The sequence below is a fragment of the Rutidosis leptorrhynchoides genome, chromosome 3, assembly GCF_046630445.1.
Source record: "Rutidosis leptorrhynchoides isolate AG116_Rl617_1_P2 chromosome 3, CSIRO_AGI_Rlap_v1, whole genome shotgun sequence".
Lineage (NCBI taxonomy): Eukaryota > Viridiplantae > Streptophyta > Magnoliopsida > Asterales > Asteraceae > Rutidosis > Rutidosis leptorrhynchoides.
Genome location: NC_092335.1, coordinates 565,654,521 through 565,666,927, shown reverse-complemented (window position 1 = coordinate 565,666,927; position 12,407 = coordinate 565,654,521).

Here is a 12,407-nt window from a genome sequence, read left to right as displayed (position 1 = left end):
ACCATAAGGGCACGTGAACGTGGTTTTCTCTTGGTCTTCGGGTGCTATTGGAATTTGAAAATATCCGGAAAAACCATCTAGAAAACAATAGTAACTGTTTCCGGCTAATATTTCCAACATTTGATCAATGAAAGGTAAGGGAAAGTGATCTTTTCTGGTGGCGTAATTTAATTTTCTATAATCAATAGATACACGCCATCCTGTTACAGTCCTAGTCGGAATAAGCTCATTTTTCTCATTTGTAATGACAGTCATGCCACCCTTCTTAGGTACGCATTGAACTGGGCTTACCCATGGACTATCAGAAATTGGATAAATTAAACCTGCATCAAGCAGTTTAATAATTTCTTTTTTAACAACATCTTGCATATTAGGATTTTCGTTGGCGTTGCACATACGTTTTATGACCTTCTTCCATAAGGATTTTATGTGTGCAATACGAAGGACTTATTCCTTTTTTATCATGAATCTTCCATGGAGCTTTCAACACAGAAATGAGTTGTGATTTCTCATTTTCAGTAAGAGAAGACGATATTATTACAGGTAATTCAGATTCACCATGTAAATAAGCGTATTCCAAATGGTTTGGAAGTGGCTTTAACTCTAATGTCGGTGGTTCTTCTATCGATGATTTGTATCGATATCTGTCTTCTTCTTTTAGCATTTGAATCTCTTCTGTTGTTGGTTCATATCCATTAGCTATTAGTGTAGCTAACATTTCAGTTTCATCAATTGGTTCAGTTCCTTCTCCTAAAGAACATTCTTCTGTTCCTTGTAATTCTGGAAATTCTTCTAACAATTCTGCATGTGAATCTATAGTTTGAATATAATAGCATGTATCATCTGCAGATTGTGGTTGTTGCATTGCTTTATCAACTGAAAAGGTAACACTCTCATCCTCTATACTTAGGGTCAATTTCTTACCAAACACGTCTATCATTGCTTTAGCCGTGTTTAAGAATGGTCTTCCTAATATGAGCAGAACTTGTGAATCTTCTTCCATGTCCAGAACAACAAAATCTACTGGAAATACTAAAGTACCAACTTTAACTAGCATGTTCTCCATTATCCCTCTAGGATATTTTATTGATGGATAAGCTAGTTGTATGCTTATTCGTGTTGGTTTCAATTCTCCAAGGTCTAGTTTAGTGTATAGTGAATACGGCATTAGATTTATACTAGCACCTAAGTCTGCCAATGCTTCTATTGAACTAAGACTACCCAGAAAACATGGAATTGTGAAACTTCCTGGATCTGATAATTTTTCTGGTATCTTATTCAACAGCACTGCTGAACAATTAGCATTCATAGTAACAACCAGAGTTCTTCCATTTTCTTTCTATTCAAGATTAGATCTTTTAGAAATTTAGCATATCTAGGCATTCCTGAAATCACATCAATGAAAGGAAGACTTACATTTATCTGTTTAAACATATCCAAGAATTTGGATTGCTCGGCTTCAAGTTTCTCTTTCTTCATTTTACTCGGGTAAGGAAGTGGTGGTTGGTATGGTTTAACATAAGGTTTAGCTTTAACTGTGTTATCTTCATTAACCTTTTCAACTACCTATTCTTTTTCCTTATCTTGTTCAGGTTGTAGTTCTTGTGGAGTAGGAATAGCTTCATCAGAAATTACAGGTATTTCAGGTGGTTTAAGTGTTGTACTACTTCTTGTGGTAATGGCTTTAGCTGTTTCATTTCGGGGGTTAGCATTTGTATCACTAGGTAGACTTCCCGGTTTTCTTTCACCTATTAACCTTGCTAGGTTACTCACTTCTTGTTCCAAATTTTGAATAGAAGCTTGTTGATTTCTAAATGCTTGAGCATTTTTTTCATTGGTTTGTTTCTGAGATGTGAAAAACTGCGTTTGAGTTTCAACTAGCTTCGTCATCATATCTTCTAAATTCGGCTTTTTATCATCGGTTTGTGGTGGTTTGTTTTGAAAATTTGGTCTTTGCTGATTGTAAGTATTATTGGATACTTGTTGATTGCTAGGACCTTGTTGGTTGTTGTATGGAACATTTCGGTTATAATTCTGGTTTTGATTGTAAATCGGTCTTGGCGGTTGATAATTATTCTGATAATTATTTCCAGGCCTTTGGTTTATGTATGAAATATTCTCTCTTTGTTCCATTGTTAGTTCAATACTGAGACAATCTTTTGTCAAATGTGGTCCTCCACACTGCTCACAACTAATTCGTATTGAGTGTATATTCTTAGTCATCTTTTCCATTCGTCTCTCGACAGCATCTATCTTTGCGGAAATGGAATCTAAGTCATGGCTAGAATCGGCTCTAGCTGCTTTAGATGATCTAACGATATCTTTTTCTTGGTGCCACTCATGTGAGTGGGAAGCAGTGTTATCAATAATTTTATAAGCATCAGTTTCGGTTTTCTTCATAATAGAACCACCAGCTGCTATATCGATGCCTTTCCTTGTAGTGATGTCGCATCCTTGGTAGAATATTTGTACTATTTGACAAGTGTCTAAACCATGTTGCGGACATCCTCTCAATAACTTTCCAAATCTTGTCCATGCCGCATATAGAGTTTCATTTGGTTTTCGTGTGAACGTAACAATTTCTCCTTGAAGTCTTACGGCTTTAGATGCCGGAAAGAATTGTTTAAGAAATTTTTCAACTAAAACGTCCCATGTATCAATCGCCCCTTCAGGTAACGATTCCAACCAATCTTTGGCTTCTCCCTTTAAAGTCCAGGGAAATAACATGAGATATATCTGTTCATCCTCCACTTCTCTTATTTTAAATAGTGTGCAGATCCTATTAAAGGTACGAAGATGTTCATTTGAATCTTCCTTCGGCGCACCACTAAATTGGCATTGATTAGTTACCATGTGTAGAATTTGTCCTTTGATTTCATAATCTGGCGCATTAATGTCTGGATGAGTAATTGCGTGACCTTGGCCAGTGCATTTAGCTCGCATTCGGTCTTCCATACTTAAAGGTTCCAGATTCTCCTTGATTGAATTTGTTGAATCTGAATCACTAGAGGATTCTGATTTAATGGTTCGTTCCTCAACAATCTCTGTTTGAATGATTGGTGGTTCCGGAGGAAAGATTAATGGTTCAGGATCTATTAATCGTCCCTGAATATTCTCTGGATTCTCAATTGTGAGGTCGGGTTCAAAAAATGGATTATCGAAAATTTGAATTGGAGTACTTGGTAGACTGGATGACGATTCTAAAGAAAAATCAACGGCAGCAATATTTGCTAGATGTCTTGATCGAGTTATAGGTGGTGAACGTACAAAAGGTGATGAACGTCTTGCTCGGTGCATTCACTGAATATCCTATTAGTTTTTAAAAGGAAAGAAAAATTATATAAGTTATCCAATTAATAGACTTTTCTGATTTTGCCCACGTTTCGAATAGCCAAAAGATGCAGCAGAGGGGCAGGATTAGTTTGGTCTCAATATAATTGAGTACTGTTTGGCTCCAATAACCCGGTCCACGTACAAATCCAACTATTACTACGAACCAGAAAATTTTGATGTCTATCAATTTAACCACTTAAAATAAATTTTCGTAATTTTAAGAAATTTAGATAAGAAATAGAATAAAAATCTATGTCTTAAAAACTAGAATGGCGAGAAATAAGAAAGAAAAAGAGCGCGTCAAAAAAGGTCGAAAAAGAAAAAGGTTGAAAAATAAAAGGCGTCGAAAAATAAGAAAGAAAAAAAATGACTTATAAAACTTTAAAACACTCGACTAACCCAACCTTATTACTATCACTAACTTAAAATTAAAATTGCAAATTGAGATTACTAATTGGAGTGATAATTGATACATAGGTAAAAGGCGTCGAAAAATAAAAAATAATAAAGTAGCGCGAAGAACGGCGTCGCAAAATTCTAAAGCACCTAAATCTTAGTCTAAAGAAAAAGCACTTAAAGGATTTTACGGCAAAGCCTAAAAATCTAGAAATAAAAATAACTATGGCAAAAACAAAGTTTAAAACTAAGTACGAGTGATAAAATACAAATATTACGCTAAAATAATTAAAAAGGGACAAAATATAAAAATATACTAAAAGTTATAAAAAGTATAATTTTTATAAAAATATTATTTTTATATTATTTATTTTATAAAAGTATTAAGTTTATATAAATTAAATAACCTAATTAAAACTAAATAATAAAATTAAAACTTAAATATTATAATAATACAACCCTAATTAGGGTTTGATTAATAATAATAATAATTACTCCGTATTTAATGATGTACGAGAATCAAATGTGGCGTGTCAGAAGGGCTCATGCGATCGCATGAGTCCTAAGTTACCCAGCCATGCGATCGCATGGGCAAGGGTTTCGGGCCAGACACTGGGCTGCTACAGTACTGGACTCGAGTTTTAATATTTTTTTTTCTGTTTTGCTGTATTATATATTTATAATATATTTATATAAATTAAAAAAATTTATATTTTTACAAACTAAAAATAGAAATAAAGAAATTTTATAAAACTTAATTATTTAACAAACTCTTAAAAATATTTATATTTTCATTTTTCTTTTTATATTTTCGAATATTAGAACGTATTTTTACAAAAGCGTTTTTTTTTATTAGCGTTGCGCTTCCGGCGTTTAAGCAAGAAATTGGATTCCCCGGCAGCGGCGCCAAAAATACTTGATGTTAAAGCTAAGGGGTATAAAATACTATTAAATTTTACAGGAAAATACTATTAAATACGATACAATTTTACACAAGATATTTATTTATTTAAAGAATGGATATACTTAAACCTTGCTACAACACTTATAGGCAGTGTACCTAATCGTACAGTAGTGTAGTTTTTAGTAAGTCCGGTTCGTTCCACAGGGAATCTTTTAAACAAAGCTTAACGCTATATTAGTTTTAATTTATAAAAATACAAATATATAAATAAATATTATTATAAAAGGGGGGGTTTTTACCGTTTAATGACCGGTTTGTCGATTTTAAAAAAACTTTAGTCGCAGTTAAAACCTAATGTAAAATAATAAAAATAAATATAACTTAATTTAAAGCGTAAAGTAAATAACGATAAGGAAATTGCGATAAATAAAAGTGAGATAAAATAAAATTGCGATAATTAAAAAGTACGATAATTAAAAGTGCAATTAAATACAATGACAATAAATAAAAGTGCGATAATTAGAAGTGCAATTAAATGTAAAATAAAGGAAATTAAATATGAAATAAAAGAATTATGCTTATTTAAACTTCCGTAATCATGATGTTTGACGTGTTGATTTTAGTTTTATGCCCATGGGTTAATTGTCCTTTGTCCTGGATTATTTAATATGTCTGTCTGGTTTTTGTCCATAACAGTCCATCAGTCATAAATATAAAGTGCGAGTGTCCTCGTCAAATTATCCTTATACCCGAAGTTAAATATTCCAACTAATTGGGGACTTAAACTGTAACAAGGTTTTAATACTTTGTTTAATAATTACACCAGGTTATCGACTGCGTGTAACCCAAGATTTTAATACTTTGTTATCAATTACGCCAAGTGTCCTTGTACATAATTTCACCCCTGTTTTAATAATTCTAGTGACTATTAATCCATTCCCGTGTCCGGTTAAATGAACTATTATTCGTACATATAAATTCCCCGCCCATCGTGTCCGATCGAGTGTATATGGTTATTTATAGGGACGTCCAATTGTAAATCTTTATATTAAAATTAACAAACTATCATTTAGTTAAACAAATATAAAGCCCATTAATAGTCCATAGTCTAATTTCCACAAGTGTCGTTCTTTTATCCAAACCCCAATTATGGTACAAAGCCCAATTACCCAATTTTAGTAATTAGCCCAACATCATGATTACTTCGGTATTAAATAAGCATAATAATAATTTAGCTATGAGACATTAATGTAAAAAGGTTGAACATAACTTACAATGATTAAAAATAGCGTAGCGTTACACGGACAGAATTTTGACTTACACCCTTACAACATTCGCTAACATACCCTTATTATTAGGATTTAAAATTAAAATTAAAATTAAAATTAAAATATAAATATAAAAATATATATATATATATATATATATATATATATATATATATATATATATATATATATATATATATATATACGTTTACATATAGATAGAGAGATTGATAGATGGATATTGATGAACCAAACACTCATTTTTATAGGGCATGTGGGCTGGAAAAGGTGCTCATGCAATCGCATGAGCTTTACCCTTCAGGCTCATGCGATTGCATGGCCAGCTGGGGAGGCTCAAAAGTCTAAAAAACGTGGGCTGCTTATTTATTTATTATATAATATAATATATATAATTAAATTTAATTATATATATATTATATTATATTCTTGTACTTCCGTTGACTTGTAATTTTTAGTCCGTTGCGTCGAGCGTTGAGAGTTGACTCTGGTCCCGGTTTCGGATTTTCGAACGTCCTTGCGTATAATTTAATATCTTGTACTTTGCGTTTTGAATCTTGTACTCTTGTAATTTCGAGACGTTTCTTATCAATAATTGGAACCTCTTTGATTGTATTTTGTATTTTTGAGCTTTTTGGTCGTTTGCGTCTTCAATTCGTCGAATCTGTCTTTTGTCTTTACCTTTTATTATTTAAACGAATATCACTTGTAAATAGAACAATTGCAACTAAAAGCTTGTCTTTCTTGAGGAATAATGCTATGAAATATATGTTCGTTTTTAGCATTATCAACCATATTAATGGTTAAGTCGGTGTTTTTTGTTTTATCAACTTTTTGCCATGCGAAAGTTTTAGCCTTCGACCCCTCCTCTGCGGCTTTTCTCTTGTCCTTCTTAGGTGGTTTTAGGTGATCCAATTTACCTGCGCTCAGTGCCTCAAGCACTCGTTCCATCAAGTTTTTACATCGATTAGTGTCATGACCGTAATCATCATGGAATTCACAATATTTTGTTTTTATCCCGCTTACCAAATTCTGTAAGCGGAGTTGGAACCGCAAAAGTCGCGCACACTGGTTCGATTGCCAAAATTTCCTTTGGAGTTTTAGACAAACTTTTCAGCAGCGCATAGTTCTGATTATTGATGCCGCGCTGGTTACTGTTTCGATAATTGCCACTTGATTTTACTTTATCACTTCTGATAGGACCACCACTAGGATACCTTCTGTGAGAGTTACTTTCGCGGTTTTGATCGTACGATCGATCATCATCGTCTTTCCTTTCATTGCGCGAGCTGGCGGTGGGAATATCGTTATCTTCGCCACTCCACATATAATCATGGCATTCTTTAAGTGCTTCAGCATAAGTTGTTGGCACCGTATGGCGCAAACTCTTGACCAACGTTGGGTGGCGATCTGAGTTTATACCATGTATGAGTCCAGAAATCTGTTGCTCTGGTTCAAGATCTGGTATACGCAGACACTCATTAGTATATCTTGTGAGAAATTCACCCAAAGATTCCTTGGATTTCTGCACAATATCATGACATTCGATATGAATGCGTTTTCGTGGCCTCTGATTCTGATATTGCAGCAAGAACTTCGTCCGCAGATCCATGAACCCGGATATGCTACCTGATGGGAGTTTATTAAACCATTCGTGAGCAATGCCCTGCAGCGTCATGGGAAATATCTGACATGCAACCGGATCCACCCAACCTTGGGTGCACATTGCGCCTTCGAAACGCTGCAGGAAGTCATCCGGATCAGTTAAACCATTATAAGTACCCAGTGTGTGGGGTATCTTTGGCGCTGATGGAAACGGATATGCAGTTATATGCGGAGGAAACTTATCAAAAGTAGTTGGTAGCTCAAAAGGTGGTTTAACAGGGTCACCTTTGAGCCCTGTGAAGAAACGCTTCATCATATCCTGAACAAAATCAGGTTGCGAAAATAGGTGGACCATGTCAGGAGGTGCCGCCTTCGCCTGCCCCTGAATATTTTGCTAAGGTTGCCCTGGCATTTGCGGATATAACCAAGGCTGATGCTTTGGAAAAGAAGGCAGGCCTGCCGGCGCAGAGTATACGGGTAGTGGAAAAGGTGCCGAAACCTGTGGCACAGATGCCTGCGAGACCTGAGGATATGCCGTTATAAGTCCAACCGTATGCGCAGTGCTTTGCTGTTATGCGGTTATCGACGTCCAATGAGAATTGGCATCTGGAATGACACCGAACCCCCAACTATTAAGTAATACCTGCGCATCCGCAGGAGTCAAAAACTGCGAAATTGAACGCGGTGGTTGCCAAAGTTGCAACGGTGTACATGATGAATTCTGCTGAACACTCTGCGTCTGCAGAGGGATTGAAACTGTGGTACTATAAATAGGTACCTGGCTGCAGCATACCACATGCGGGCCTACTGTTTCACCGCTAGTGCCTACCAAGATGACCCTTGGATCCACCGAGGAAAAATCCAGCCACGTGGTTGTGACTGGCGAGTTTTCCCTTGGCGGTGTAATCCCATCTGGATATATCGGCTTATACCTCTGAAAAGGCTCGCCGGATACAGGTGGAGGATATGGCGCGTATCCCGACCCCGTGGTCATAGCTTGCGTCTGCTGATTATCAGACGGTGTATTTTGATTATCTGTTTGAGTACGTTCCGATGAGTCTCCGGAAGTCATGATACTGTTAAAGAAAAAATTCAAAAAATTTGTGAATAATAAGCCTTATAATTCAAAACCTTTTTTTTTAAAGCAAAAGCAATTAAACAGTCTTAAACTAGTTCGGCTCTCAATGAAAGCACCACTTGATCATGCATATTTTTACCATAGGGTTAATATGCCTGTTCAATATGCAGAGGGGGGTTTAAGGATCTTAGAACAAGGCTCTCCGGTCCGGCTACCGTGAATAACCCTGGCCGACATGATGATGTCAGCGGGGTGGCCAAGTGATTAAGTCTACCTTCGATAACGGTCGTTGATCGGAAGGCCCCATATAAGGCTGTAGGTGCTAGTCGACAAAGAACTAACCTGTTAACCTTGAGAAGACGAGAGATGATGCTGGTTACGTAAGATGTGTGATTAATGATTGTTACTTAATGTGGTTGTCGCTTAGAATGATAATTAGGGTTTGTATATATAGGTAAACCCTAATTCTAGAACCATCCGAGATAATGGTAATCCCTTCCATAACCAACTCCCCGAATCACGGATATAATTATGGAAAAGATACTTACTTGAGGACCAAGTAACCGCCGTACCGGGAACAAAGGCATTCGATACGAATCCGCATGCCACATACCGCATACAAAGTATACGCATACGCATGCGCGCGAGTGCCCGCATACGTATGTATTGCGCATGCGGGTTACGGTATCATTATCTACAAAGAGTACAAGACTTGTAAATCGGATATCCGCGGGTTTGGAGAAAAGGCTTAGTGAAGCAAAACTCCCGATTAGTTAATCACGGAGTGGATTAAGGTGGATTAGTTAACATCCACCCGAACCACTATAAATCCTTGTGTTTATGTTCTTTACTTTACTTTCCGCATTACTTCAAACATAAACACTACACACATTGAATTTGAGTTGATTAAGTTGATCAAGGTTGATCAAATCTTGTTGATCATCAAAAAGATTTTAAAAATCGTATTAAGTAACTATTCACCCCCTCTAATTACTTACAGTTACGTTAAATGTATTATACTAATTAGATATATTTCTATCCATGTTTATAACTCAAAAGGTTGGTTTATCTACAAGAGGATGGGTACGATTTTGACACCTATGTTGCGTCAGTAACTCAGGAGATACCTACGTTGCCGTTGCCCGAATTTTATCGACGTTTCATAAAAAGGAGTCGTCATTTCAGGTCACCATACGCTACACCAGGGAAATATGTCCGTAAAAGACAAAAAAAGATTGTTGAACAAGAATAACAAACCGTAATCGGAGAAGAACCAAGTGAAACAGATGAACATATTACAGCAACTGAAAGAGATGATGAGATGGAGGCTATGAATATGGTGGAGCAGACTGTTGAAGAAGAACTTCTAGAAAGGAAAGCCCTAGATCAAGAAGCGAACATTTTGATGAGACTAAGTAATGAGGACGAAAGAGAAATATATGACAAGGCAACTTCACTCGACATAAGCATCAAGAATATATGGTTGCCCAAGCACTAGCAATTCAGAAATAGAAAGAACTTGATTGATCAGCACTAAAGAAAAGCTGCTTTGCTACTTGTTGCTTCCTTTGATAAAGAACTTGATGCTGAAGAGGAAGCAACAAAGAAACAAAAGCCAAAGAAGAGTTCAAGGAAAAGTGTTGTTGTCGACACAACATGGGATAATGTTCTAAAAAAATATAACGATGTGATGACCAGAAGATTTAGAAAATCTAAAATCTTTAAGTGTCAAAGATGCACCGATCACACATTTAACATCAACATATTAAATTTCGAGTTTGAATATATCCATGTTGATGAACTATGTAATTATGGACACTTAGAGTGGATGGAGCTGATGGAGATCTTCAAATCTAAAAGAGAAGGCAACCTGGAAAAAATGTTATTGACACTATAAAAAGGTTGTTTGATAAGGCAAATAGGTATGGTGATGCCCCAGTTTTTGATTTCGATGCTGAGCTTGCAAATAAGAAGAATGGAACTGGTTATAGATTTAGAAGAAGAGACCCAATCATCCTGCCACCATATATCCCTGTTTTGACCTTCAAGGAACTCATGAGTATGTTGCCTATGAAGGAATAAGAAGAATATTGGTTCGAATAGAACATAATTAGATTGTAGCCGTTTGTTTATATTAGATTGTATGTTGTATATTATTATGCTGGGATCCCTAATATGTTTCTATCATGTAAATTAATATTAAATATTAATTTGTTTTTGTTTGTAGCCGTTTGTTTATGGGTAAGTTATCTTGATGAACCCATCATTAAGATCTCGATGATCCACCATTTGGATGACGATATAACACCTCAAAGTTTGTTAAATAAACTATATACATGCATTCACTCGAAATGTTATATAACGTTTTTTTTGCGTGACAAATTAAACCACACAACATAATAAATTATCAATTAAACATTATAACTTTAACACCGCTAATCTAACAAATTAAACAACTCAAAAGGGCAACTTCGACTTGATGATAAACACGTATATGTTGCATGATCTTAAAATAACGCATCAAATTCATTCAACAACTATAGTTTTATGGGTAAGTCGTCTTGATGAACACATCTTTAGGATCTCAATGATCCACCATTCGTTTCAAAGTATTATCATCCAATTTCATCGCGTTCACCTTTTTCCTCGGTTTCCAGTCTCGATATATGACGAAAAAAACACTGGAATCTTTTGATACCCAACTAGATTTTTATGGGTGTCTTTTATGGGACAACAACAACCATCAGGTAACCATTTGAGTCCTAACTAAGTAAGAGTTGGGTGACATCTAGCTAAGTCTAATTTTGCAGAAAACTCTTCCAAATGGTTTTATACGAGGTCTGTTGAAGTAGATAACTACTTTAATATGAAAACCTTATTGTTGTGTTCCATTCGCAGTCACTTAGAAATGATAAAGTTACGTCTTCCCGCAATCCTAATCATGATGCTTATCACTCTAAGTCATATATTATAACAGAAACACCCTCAGTTGGTCGGAATAGGCTTCACAATACCCGTGTTTATAAACAAACCATTCCATTGAATAAAAATTAAACGACATGGTTTGTTTATAAATATAGGTATGTGAAGCCGAATCCGACCAACATTGGATGCTTCTGTTATACTATATGACTTAGAGCGATGAGCATCATGTTTGGGATTGTGAGAAGACATATCTTTATCATTGTTACGTGACTACTAATGAAGCACACAAGTACAAGGTTTGTTATTTAAAGAGTTACACACTACAACAGGCCCTGCGTATTAAAGCACTTAAAGGAGCTCTCTACAAAATTGGACTTATATACATGTTACTCCACTATTCCTTGGTTGAGAGTCAGATAATTTACTTGATGGAAAACACCCATAACAATCCATCCGAGTATCAAAAGATTCCAACGTTGCAACGTACTTATTACCATCATACCACTAACAATGTATTTCTTTTTTTCTAACATTAAAATAAGTTTAAGTATTACGCAGTATTTGGCTTATATGCAGTGTACAAGTACCATATGGTGAAATGAAACGAAACCACCTAAGACGACAAATACGATAGAGAAATGGGGTAAGATGGGTGGTTACCTGAGTTGTTATTTTCGTCATCTATCGAAGCTGGGAAATGAGGAACAAGGTGAATGCGGTGAACGGGGTTAATAAGATCTTAGAACAAATAGTGGATCATCAAAAACTTAAAGATATCGTCAATAAGATCAACTACCCTGAAAAATAAAGAAGTTGATCAGTAATCCTGAAAACTCAAGATTCAGTTGATGAGCTATTCTAAGCTCGTGAAACAATTTTT